Source organism: Vigna angularis, chromosome 3 (genome assembly GCF_016808095.1).
Source record: "Vigna angularis cultivar LongXiaoDou No.4 chromosome 3, ASM1680809v1, whole genome shotgun sequence".
NCBI lineage: Eukaryota > Viridiplantae > Streptophyta > Magnoliopsida > Fabales > Fabaceae > Vigna > Vigna angularis.
The window spans coordinates 4,753,825-4,767,729 of NC_068972.1; positions in this window are offsets into that span (position 1 = coordinate 4,753,825).

The window sequence follows — 13,905 nt, forward strand, 5'->3', positions numbered from 1 at the left end:
AGCAAATACGAATATGAAGAGAATAATTGAAAAAAAAACAATGAAAATAGTGTATTAGCTAGAGACGGAACCAGAGACGGAAAGAGAGGAGTGGGGACAAATATTCAATGATGCGCTGCCCCACCATTAAATGGTGTTCCCAGCCCTTCCGCAGGTGCCGACCGTTCATTAGGAGACTTACTACCACCAATTATCAAATTTTGTATATTAATTTTTTAAAATATTCGAAATCCTATTTCAATACACTTCTTAAATTAAAGATCAATACGATGTGTAGTCATATAAGGTTAAAACAAAAAATGATGATTTGCATCAATCATGAATTTTGAGATCATAATTTGCAATTTCATTTGAATTAATGTTTTAGCATAGGAACATGTCTTAATTATGACTTAAAATAATCATGGTAGTGTGAAAAAGGAGACAAGTATCACCTACCAAACATGCACACATATGACTCCTCAAACCTTTGTCTTAAGCTTCGCAATTTCTACCAAACCCTATTCCGCCGCAAATATGATATGACAGTTTTTATCAACTCCCGGGAAAAGTTTTAAATTACCAACTTTAAAATCATTTATAAAATTTTGACCACTTCTCCTTTTGTACCCGTGGAGTAATAAAATCGTCACTTCATACTTAACAAAAAAACAGCTATTCACTCCACGACAACCACTCATATCAACCAAACAACATTTGGTTTGTATCTATCTTTAAAATCATATTTACGTGTCAAATTTTACACCGTCTCAATACTTCTTCTAACTATAAAATGTATTATATATACATATATTACTCTGAATTTGAGTAAAAACATTGAAAACATGTAAGCTTTGACGTAGTGTTCTCAAAATGTTACCGACTTGAACTGGTTTGATTTATTACAAATGATTATTTATAAAATTAATTCAATTTATTCATTTATTACAAGTTCTTTTAATTAAAAGATAACGATTTTTTTAATTTAAATATAAATAAATAAAAATGATCTTAAATTAGATTTATGATTAATTAAATATAAAATTTTAATCATATAAAAATATTACAAAACTTTTAACTGTTTTATAATGATTCAAAGTTATTTTTACATAAAAATTGAGTTAATAAATATAGATTTGTGAATTTTTTATATTGTTTAATCATTCTATAAAAATTAATATTAAAATAATATCATGCAAGTCTTCATTTTAATATTTTGTTAAATAATGAACCTGACAACAAATATTCATTAAAAAAATTAAATTAATTGATAAACAAATCCAATTTATCACGGATTCAATTTGGATGAACCAAGTTATTAGTGAACTGAGTTCGAAATTATCATGTATTAAAATTTTAAATTTTTTTCAATTTAACTCAGTTTAAATTTGTTGTAAACTAGATTGACTTATAAATTCTAACCTATTTTGACAACACTACTTTGACCATCAACTCAATTAACAATATCTAAGAGATTTAACATTATAAGTGGCAGGCTAATTTACTAATCACAATATATACATGTATTTGTATATTATGTTTTAAAGATCGTTATTCTGCATAGGTTCTATGGGCAGACATTAAATCTTGGATCTTGCTAATAATAATAAAGATTTAATTTAACGGTAGATATTTTAGATATATTACTGTGTGAAACATTGTATTGGTGAAAGATTTGGAGTTGTAAATTGTTTCCTGACATAATGTAGATAATGTGTGCGTGAGATAGTGCAGCGAACAAATCAGCCTCCAAAGGCCCAAAGTTTGAAAGCATGAGCACCCTGGGAGTGGCCAACCATTTATTTTATTAAAATAATAGGAGCAGTTATGATGAACTAATGGAGGAGGGTCTTGTCTTGGCTTGCTTTAATAATTGCCCATTGTCTCAATTGAACACAGTACTCAAGAACTACACGTGCTTTCAAAATCTTACAAACAACTCGATAAAGATAATATTTTTTTTTGGGTGTGAAAATAATCTCCACCACTGATACTTAAATTCTCTATGGACCAAGAAATTTAAACTACTTATAAAACCAAAGTGTACGACTATTGTAACATTAATTTACTGTTTTTAATTATTATGATATAATCAACAAGCCATAATGTGATCTGAATCACGTGGACACAAATTTCAATATGCTTTGCTGACTTGGATTGCTTCCTAAGTATTATTTACCTGCGGCGAATAATTATATACTCTACTGTTAACAATTATACGGCTTGCTTCCTATCATTATCTTATTCAACATTAATATATTAATATATTGTCTAATGCTTCGATACTCGTAATGTAACCACAAACATAATATTTTTTACTGCCAGGACTTTGCGGACTTCACGACAAACCTTCACGTCACCGTTAATACTATTGTTCTTATTAACAAAGAATAAGCATCCTAATATTCAGGACACAACGCCAGGATCAAGGTTAAAACTTTGTATATTATATAAAAACATCAGGTTTAAAAGGTTTTATAAGGATTACTCCATTTTTATGTTTAGGCAGAAATAAAGTTTTTTTTTAAAGAAAAGAGGGGTTTGAGATAGAAATATTAACTTGATAACTTAAGTTAGAAAATTTAACTAAAATAAAAAATACAGTATTATCAAGACACGCCAACTTTATTCTAACGAGAGACGGTAGAATTTGAACTGAGAAAAAACCTGTGGCCGAATGGGCTACATAGTAATATAAATCCGTTTGTTTCGCAAATATTGGTTTGCACAACAAAGAAGCCACACCAAAAGAGCCCAAAAGTAGGAGCAGAGCACTAAACAAAGCCCAACTTTATAATGGAGAAGGGTGTTTATTCTTTGTACCCCACTTTTTTCTTTCTACACTTCTAAAAAATGTGTAATTTCTATACTCATAAAAATTATAATAAAATATCTGCATCTCCTTTTTTATTAACATTTTCTAGATTGGATATTTTTGAAAGGTGTTTATAGATTTATAAAATATTTTTCAAAATATTTAATTTGAAAAGTATAAAAGTACAATATAATGTTTAAGAATGTATTTTTATATCTGAAATTACCTTCTAATATATTCAATTCGAAATATTAAGCTAAGATTGAATATTCTGAGAGAAATTTCTTTACTCAGAAGGAATATCAAATCTATTTTTTTTGGTATTGATTGTTTTGGAAGACATTTTCACATCTGCAAAATATGTTTCAGAACAACCATTCAAGAAAAAAAAATATATTCTGGATGCAACCATCTATTTCATTATCTTCATCTTCTTTCATCTACCGGGAAGAGAAGGTATTTCCGAATTAAGTGTTTTAAATATTTAATATAAAAATCCCTTTCCAAACATTTCATTCCAAATATATTTTTTAGAGCTGTCAAAATGGGTCACAACTTGCGGGTCAATCCGACCCACCATGGGTTTGAGTCGGGTTGGGTTTGAAAAAATTGTATTTTTTTTATGCGGGTCAGATTTTAGCCCGGCTCATTTAAACCTGACTCATGCGAGTTGAATCCGTGGTGGGCTGGGTTGGCTCACCAACCCACCCACCTAATTTTATTTTATTAATATTTAATTTTAATTTTAATTTTATAAAAAAATATTTATTTTTTTGTTTTTGCTTGAAAACATTATTTAAGTTCTTTATTTTCAAAATTAATTAAACTTGGGAGTGAAATTTGTTTAGATTTGAATTATAGAAAATTTGTAATTTTTTTTTATTTAAAAAAAATTGTAATTAAGTAAGCCACCAATCCGTGATGGGTTGGGCCGAGTTCGAATTTTTCTGACTCGCTAATAAATGAGTCGAATTAGGTTGGTTCACTAAGTGACCAAGCCGAGTTCTAATATTTTTTATATATTTCGGATTAAGTTTTCAGAAAATATTTTCAAAATTAAAAATATATTTAAAAACCCTCTATCCCAAAAAATACGAGGTGGAGATGTTTTTATTATAATTTTAAAGAGAGATAGTTTGGGATTTACAGGTTTTATGGGAGTGCAAGAAGAAAAAAAGGTGTGTGCAGAACAAAAACCTCACCTTCTGTTTTAGTGGCCCAAAGTGTCACGGGTATCCAAACTAGACCGGGAGGTTTACTTACACCACCACCACAAATTGTTCCTTGCACCTCTCCATTCCCATTTTGTCATGTAGTTAAAAGTTTTTTAGAGTTGATGTAAATCAAGATCCAACCCTTTCACTTTTTAAAACTCTAATTCTACAGCCTCCTCTCCTCACTTTTTTCTTTTAATTTTTTCTTTTAATGATTTGTTTTATTTTTTAATAATTTTTTTATACATAAAAATTATTAAATTATATAAAATCTACACAAATAAACATTTACGTGTTTAAAAATTAAAATTTACAAAAAAATTAATAAACTAAAAACAAAATTAAAAGAATTGAAATGCAAATGTTTGAACGGATTCGAAAAATTCGTTAAACTTTCAACAGATGTGCAAAGAAAGAATAAACGAAGATAAAAGGAAGAAGATGGAGGCTCTCTGTGAGAAAGAAAGGAAGAGAAAAAGTGAAGAGGTAGAGTTTATGTATAATTAGAGAAGGAGAAAAATAAGGAGATAAAGACTGCAGAATTAAGATTTAAAAGAAAAAATTAAATGATAAAAATTAAAAGAATTTAACTTTAGGATATTTTTGAAAATAAAAAACACTGAGAAAGTTAGGAGGAATTAGGATGGTGGAAAGAGTAACTCTCCCACACTGGACACCTTTATGTTTAGCTTGGCTATTTAAGAACCGAAATGAACCAAATTATAATAAAAACCAAACAGTTTCTATATAAAAGAATAAAAAAGCAGACAGTTTCTACATAAAAGAATAAAAAAAAAACTTTACTTTTAATCTCTCATTCGCGTATCTAGTGAAAAAAAATATTTCAATTTAGTCTTAAAGGAATTGAATTTGATTCAAATCGTAACTTGGTATGAATTTGAAAAAAAATTATTTGAGCTGAACTATTTTCATTAGATTCTAAATTTTCAGTTTCTTTATCAGTACAAAATTAATCCGACTAAATTAAAAAAACAAATGTCTTCTTATAGTTGACTTCTTTGTAGATAATTTGGTAGTAAAGGTGTCAGAACCCATTTAAAACGCATCCAAAATTCTTCTGAACGGACGCCAGGTGTCAAGCGAAGAGGATCCGGAAATCAGATAGTGGAAGACAAGTGTGGGCAGAGGAGAGGCTGTTCGTCCTTGACGGTGGTAGCAAAACTTAGTTTTTCAAAACTCATGCCACTCCCTCTGCATGCAACCTTCTTCTCCAAATCTCTGAACCATTTCCTCCTCCTTCTCTCTAAAAACCCTTCATTCTCTCTACTAAATCTCGCCCTTTCTCTTCTCCGATCTCTGTTCAGACACCGTATAAGCACTTCCGGCGTTAATAGCTTCCAGATAAACCATTCGGTTTGTGAAGCTGAGCTGGTAAGTCCTTCTCTTCACTCAGTCGTTCGTTTTCCTAGACATGCAAACCCAGTTCTGGTTTCATGTGTTGATCACCATTCTCAAAATGAGTGGTTCTGATAGTGTTGGGTTTTCACTTGGTGTAGTTTGAATTGTCGAGCGTTGACAGTAGAAGAACCTGTAGTGGTGAAATTGTATTTTGCCTCTGTGAACGTTCGGTCATGCTCAGAGGTAAGGAAAGCTTATCTAATTTAATTTGTATGTTGCTTGTATTGCATGAACGTTCGTTGAGTTGCTAAATTAAAATGAAGCACGATTGTTGATATGTTTTGACTATATGAAGTATGATTATTTACTATGATATGCATGTTTGAATTTATGAAAATAGATGTTGAGAGATGAATTGATATAAAGAATTCTAGTATGAAATTTTCCTATGAAAGTGTACTTTCGTCACTGAACGGTCCTTGACCGTTCGGTTTTCTAGTGAGTTTGGTTGGAATTGGATTCTTTCATTTGTGAAAAATCCTAGTTGAGGACGAGTGTCTTCATTTCGTAATACTGTGCATGAGCGTTCGGCCAAGCGTAGTTGTTCCTTGATATTCGGTTATGAACTTAAGTATATCTATATGTATTTGTATATTTTTGTTTGTTCTTAAACACTACTCAAAAATGGTATCTTATTATATTATCAAGCCTTTCTCCTATGAGTTTAGTAGTGCTCGATCTTACACCAAGCGCTCGTACTGAGTAGTGCTCGGTCTTACACCAAGCACTCATTCTCTTTCCTATAATCTATCTTGATGAAAATAGCGTTCGTCCAACTTCAATAGAGTTCTCTCTCTACCGTGCTTGGTCATTGACTGACATTCGGTTTTATTGATGCTAAACTCAAATAAGCTAAGTATTTATAAGCGTTCGGTTTCTTCATGTGAATTCTTCTAAGTATTATTCTTTGAATGTCTCGAAGTGTCTGTATCCATTGGTTCCGGCCTAGAGTCTTAGTACTTGGCATGGTCTCTCCGGTGTTCGGTTTGAGCTCTCAAGAGTCAGTTCATTTAATTGGCTCACTTTGTAAGTAACATTCGTTCTATTCGTTCTTGTGATATATGATTGTTCTCGATTTCTTTCTCAACTTGATAGTAACCCTCTCGGTCTTAATCTGTTCTAGAATTGGAGACCTCTCGGTCTCGCTCCAAGTGTTCGGTCTCGTTCTAAGTTAGGATTGAACGTTCGGTATTTGGTATCCTTAGGGATCTTTGTACGAAGGGTTTAATTGAGATGATTAATAACGAAAGATGAATAAAATATGATATGGATGAAATGTTTTGGATTATGGACGAGAGTTCCGAGGAGGAATAACTCATGAATGTATATTGGAATTTGTAAAGTATGAATGTGGGCATGCTAAGCTGGTGGTTCATCCTGATGTTCCGTGATTACTCGTCCTCACGTAGATGAGGATAAGTCATGTGTGGGAACGACAGGAGGTCCTAGTCCTTATGGTTAATTTGGACAGATAGGACTAACCTCGGGTGGCAGCTATTGAGGGTATCCTAGTTACTACATCACCCAGGTGCACGAACGTCGTAACTACACAAATTTCATACAGTCCGGACAGTCAGTCTAGTATTAGGCTTTGCATGAACGAATGATGAAATATCTTGTTTGGTTGATTGTGTGAAATGTATGTTTATACATGAATTAAATTACATAAGCTTACCCTATGTTAACTGTCTTGTCTGTTTTGTACGTTCGGTTGTCATTCTGTTGCAATGATCATCCATGTGGATGTGAGCAGAGGGAGAGGAGCTGCTGCAAGAGGCGCTGGAAGAAGAAAACTTAGTCGAGGTAGAAGTTAAGACCGAACAGTAGAACCGTTCGGTCAGTAGTACAGTCTGATAGTAAGGTGATCGCTCGATTACTTTTTCCCTTTTCTTTTGCACGACCGTTCGATATAATATTTTGTAAACCGTTCGGTCAGAATTGCATTCTGTACAGTTTTAAATTTCTTGTCTTTCTTTGTAAGACTGTTCGGCCACAACCGTACGTTTTCTTTTAGTATAAGATTAATCTGTAATATTATTTAATGTGATTATTCTATTATATAGTTTTAGACCGTATTTTTGGAATAATACACGTTCTAACCCTTTCTAATGAAATGAAAGAACTTTTAAACCAGTGGTTCGACGTCCGATTTTGTTCCAGGATCATTGTTTTTTTTTCAAATCCAATTTTCTTTGAAAAGAAATTATGGCTTTCAGATGTTACTCATAAATACATGCACCATCAACTTGCAGTAAATGCAGCCAACACATTTGACAAATAATTCAAGAATATGCTCCACGAGCTACCAACGTGGGAATTAATTTATTAACTAAAATGAAATTGATTACAAAATATCTAGAATGTCGTTTGTTTAATATTTTCTTCAAAAGCGTTTACATAAATGTCAGAATATAAAATGCTATTTATACCGTTACATAAAGGATTCACTATTTTAATATGCTTAATAAGTATTTTTTTTTTACATTAAAATGATTATCTTATTAATTTCACTTTCTTAGTGATAGTTTTTAAAGTTTTTATTTTTATTTGACTATTTTTTAATTCAATGATTTTTAAAAAATTAAAATAACTATTTATAATAAAAAAATCTATAAAATAATTAAAATTATTTTTTATTATAATAACTATTTATATTCACTTTTATAGTTATAATTTTATTTTATTTTTTATTATAATAAAATTTGGATACAATATTCACTAATATTAGAAAAAGAAAATAAAGTCACAAGTATTACAAAATAAAGTTTTTGTTTCGATTAATATAATTTTTTTTGGTAAGTCACTCTACTAATTTATAAACTACTTCAATTAGTTCAGAAATTATTTTAACATATACGTATATAGAAAGAAATAAAAAATAAAAATATTTTTTCTAAAATATGATAATATTTTAAGTTTTAAATACAGACACTGAGATATTTATTTACACTCTTTGATAGTACGACAGTGTGTGGCAGGTGTCAACAATTTTTCGTGTTGTTAAGTCAAAAGGACAACTTTTAATATTTGAAAGTTTCCTCCGTCACACATTAAGTCTGTATTTTTATAAGGACAAGGATACGTAGTTATCTGTCACGATAAGAGAAAACAACTTAACATAATAAACGTACTAAATGATTCCTGAGCATCTTTGTAGCCCATATAGTGTACGACATTTCCCCGCGAGGATAAGAAAGGAGAAAATAAAATAAATTAGACACAAAGACAACTAAAATAAAAATAACAAAAACAAAAAACTATTTACTTCTGAAAAATAATATATATTTTTTATCCATTTATTGTCTATAATCTCAATTTTATAAATCGTATTAGTTTCCGACATAACATAATACAACACACATCCTATCCTAGAGATTGAGAAGTACTTATTTAAGTTTCAAGTTATCAAACAGAGTGTGTTCGTTTTGAAGTATAATTACTGTTCACGTTAATTGACGAAGATGTATTTTGGGTTAATTTCATGTTCGTTTTAAAAAATTTACGAGCTATTGAAAGCAAATATTTCTGTGATAAACCATTTTTTCAATCTTTGATCATCTGCATGGATTTGAGACAATTTATCATCAAATATCCATATTGTCCTTATACAATTGCATGACTGTGTGTGAATGTATTCTATTTCAGATGGGATGAATCGACATGGTGGTTTGATGGAGGTTGCAGGGTAGCTGTCCATAGTGGTGTACATCGACACGAGGTTGAAGGAGGAACCAAGGTCATCGACATGGAATGTATTCCACCACAGTGTACCCCATTCTAGCACCATGTCATAGGAGGTTTTCGTTTTCATCTTCGTGAATGTGGAGGTTAAACATGAAGGGGTTTGAAGACAAAGGAAATAAACTTAATAATAATGATAAGTGTAATAATAATAATAATAGACGTAGTAATAATAATAATAATAATATTTTTTTTCATGTTAAAAATTAATTTTTATTTTATTCCAATCTTATAATATTTTTTATAATTATATATAATATTAATAATTGTCGTTTTATATTATTTTTACTATTAAAGATATTTTGGTAATTTTTAATTTTATCAATTAAACCATTTTTTATTTGTCTTATAAGTCAAATCTTACCCTAATTTTTAGATATTTTATTTTCAAATTCACTCTTACTCAACTTCAAATATCTTACAAAAAAAATAACAATCAATTTATTCTCAAATCTCTTCCCATCCATAAATTTCTCTCTACAAATCCATCGTATAAAATGAACACAGCCTAAACCATAAACATATATTTGTAATCAAAATGATGTTAGCCCAAAACCAAAAATTATCCAAAGAATTCATACAAAATATCTCCTACAATAATATACTTTAGATTCAATTATCGTGTATCAATTTGGTACCAATAATTCACATCTCATCCAACTATTTACACATCTAATATATATATCATATGTAATCTCATCTCGCATCAATATAATTTACATATCTGAATTAATTCTCAATTGATTTAGACATATGTGACGTGCTAACTATCTCAATTGTTTCACTAAGTTTTTAGAAAGTCTTAAATATCAAACCCTATATCAACAGCGTCTCTCCTTTACAAATAATTAATAGAGAATAAGGAAAAAGGGTAAATCGTTAATAAAGACTGAGTTTCTTATCAATTATCACCTCAACATATAATATTCACATTGCTAATTCTCTATCCACATCATAATATTAAAAATGTCATATAATCTTAGATAAAATTTAAAAAATAAAGAGATTTAGAAAAACAAAATTTCTAATGACATAAAAATAAAGATCTATAATCATTTATAAAATTTTTATTCATAATTTTTTAAAACTATTTATTTAGAACTTACATATTACCTTTTAAAATTATTTTATTCGTATTTCATGTTAAAATAATTTATTATGGAATAATTAGATTGAGACAAATGTTTATGTTTTGAATGAACAAAATCCAACCATAATGAATTGAGCAAGCCGTAGTAAATTAGAAGGTTGTCCCCTTAAGTTGGGTTGGTGATAAAAACACTTTCGATGAAAGTAGGGGGAAGGGTATAGAAATAGGACTCATGAAATACAAGTCATGAAAAGTCTTGTAGAGATGAATGGTTGATGATACTCACTTAATATGCTAGAAAATGTCTCCACAAATTTTTAATAACTGCCATTGGAGAAATATTATTGGGAAACATCATAATTTATGGTTAATTCAGTTTCAAAAAATCTGTATTTCAGCTGCATTCAGGCATGACTTGTCCTCAATTTACAACATAAGTATCTTTTAAAATAATCAAATGATGTATCTATCTGGAAAATTATTGTCATAATTTCCAATTATATTTTTTAATTATTATCTCTTTGCATTATGATAATGGCCATCCATGTGCTAAGATATATGTACACAAAACTTTTTTAATGGACACGCTTGTGGTCTCCCTGGATGCTGGAATTGATGGTGATGTTGACCTCCAAACTACTCTGTTCATATAACTTCCGTTTTTTTTTTCTTTTTTCATTTCACGTTTCACTCGTTTCACGTTGATACCTTCCATACCCAACAAGAAAAGAAGGGTATATCAACCCTAGATAGAAATTGGTAACCTCCGTTACATTGCTTACTTGTCATCCGTTTTCTTAAAAGAAAAAAAAAAGTTCCTACATTTTTTGTTTTGTTATATTTGTGGGTATTTATACATATTTTATAGTATTTTTTATTTTTATTTTTAATTTTAAATTAAATTATTTAAAAATAAGTTTTTAAAGTATAAATAAAAATAATATTGTTAAAATACAACTCAAATAAAACTATAGTCAACCAATTTACAGTTCATTCATATATTAACTACTCAGACATTTACCCAACACAATAGGAATTGTGTATTTTAGTTTTATTGAAAATTATTGATGTAAAATCAAGTCTAATCTGTGCTGTCTTCTTGAAAGATATGTCCTGAATTAATAGAGGAGGAGACATACTTGTTCGACTGCTATTATACTAAATTCATAGTATGAACAATTTTTTACAATTGTTACATTAAAGTAAATAAATTTATCTTTCTAAAAGCTAAATTTAAATCAATTATACCAATGTATAAATTTAAAAAAAAGATTTCTTCTGAAAGATAAATTCAGTATTATATATGTCTGAATAAAAAGTATAAAAATTTAAAATTAAATTCAAAATTATTCTTCAATCATTAATATTTTTATCATAATAAATATATTTGTGTTATTTAATTTTTTTTAAATATAAACGAAATTTACTGGTAAAGATTCAGAATAACCCACTAAAATTAAAGTTTAATTTATAGAATATAAATGAGTACAAATTTTTCTTTATAAAATTAATAAAATAGATATTTTATAATAATATTTAAAACAAATAATTTAAAGTATAAAGTATATTAGTCTTATAAAAATATAAGATTATAAAAATATTACATTTATACTATCACACTAAATTGACAAAAATTCTACACCAAAACCAATCACTCATGCTCTCAAAGTATTTTCCAACTCAATTTGTTTTACAAAATTATTATTAATGAGTTTCACCATACTATTCACAAGATTAATCAATTTCATGTCTGAGGTCATTGTCGTGTCTTCATAATAGGATCTCATGTAACTCTCACCACATAACTCATTACTCTATATGAGTGTGAATGATTATTAGGGTATTAGGATATTTCCTTACTTGAATCCTTACATCAATGCATATTTAGAATGCCGTCATAGAATCTTCCTACAAGATTCCTAGAGTTATGTCAAATTCATACTTTCATCCATAAACATGTTTCCACATCAAATTCCAAATACCATACAATCACACATATTTGTAATTATCTATACTAAGTAATTACAACCATAATATATTTTCATACATGCTTATATCCATTAAAAAGTCCATCATCATCATAGTTTCACACATCATTATACACATGCATATTCATCAATGAGTCCATCAACAATTTCATAAGCAACAATATACCTTATTTTATTCCAAGACCAAACTAAAACCACAAACAAGAAATATTTTTCATATAAGGAAAACTTAAAATAGGATAAACATAAGAGACTATATTTTCTAACTACAGATTTCAAATCAACGATCCCACCAATCAAAGTAATAATTCATGTGTCTAGGATCTTCCTTAAAAATTTTAGTTCGATCCAACTGTTAACGAAACCATAATCCTATTTTTCAAAGATGACGCATACCAAAAAAATAGAGTGACGACCATCACTGAAAAAGTGGCATATACAACCCTTTAAGCCCACTAATTTGAGTATGCCCTAAATAAGGTCATTACTAAATAATAATATCATGTAAGTGTAAATTTATATATTACATATTCACAGTCCCGTAAATTTTCAAATCCAAATTTTAAAATGCAAAGATTTATTATTAATAAAGAGACATTATCGAATACATGAGTACATAAATGTATACCTACACCGATTCCTATTTACAACATCACAAACTCATTGATGATCCTCACTACTACATGATAAATGTCTATTCTCACATACATAACCACCATACATGTAGGTGAAAACCACAATTACAAAATACAAGTATAAACAATTGACATTAAATTATAATAACTATAACTTTATTATTATCAACTTAATTTAAACAATTCGTACCGTCTCAAATCTTCAATAAGATAAATAAAAAATAAGAACTTTTATATAAAAGTCAAAATACTCTATAAATTAAGTTTATATAGATATGATGTATTTTAAAATAACAAAACTAGTTTATAAAATATATTATTTATATAAATGTTTTTAATATAAAATAATCGAATCTAAATATTTTAAACCCGGTGAATTTTAAAATATCATTTTTCTTTCTCACATAAAATAATCTCATTAATATAACTTTAATATTAAAAAATTTCAAAATAACATAAAAACAAGAATTTGGGAAGTTATAACTTATTTAGGAAACCTACTTAAAAACCAAATATTTACTATAAAAAATTGCATTTAGAATGAAAAATAGAAAACTTAAGATATCAAGAAAAAAAAACTTACTACCAAAATTTTGGTCAAAGAGATTTAATTTGGTCTATTTTATGCTACTTTATTCTATGTTAAAATCGAAAGAATAAATCAAGCTTTTCTAAAAAAAATTGATATCATCAATAACACAGATTTGATGGACTAAAATTACTAAAAATTCTTATTTAAATGATTCAGTATACTAAAGTAATATCTTAGGATTTAGAATTTAGATTCTGTTTTAGCTCACTAAAAACGATTTTTAATTGGCTAAAACAATGAGTACAACAAAGCAAGGTTTTTACAACATAAAATACAAATTGAATCTATCTTCAAAATAATTGAGAGATTTGAAAACAGTTTTATAAGAGGTTTGCAAACAGATAAACACATGTGCATTTAATGTAAGTCTCTCAGCTGTTATGTCTGAGTTGAACATTTTTATTATTAGAAGTCTGTTAAAGATCACGCTTT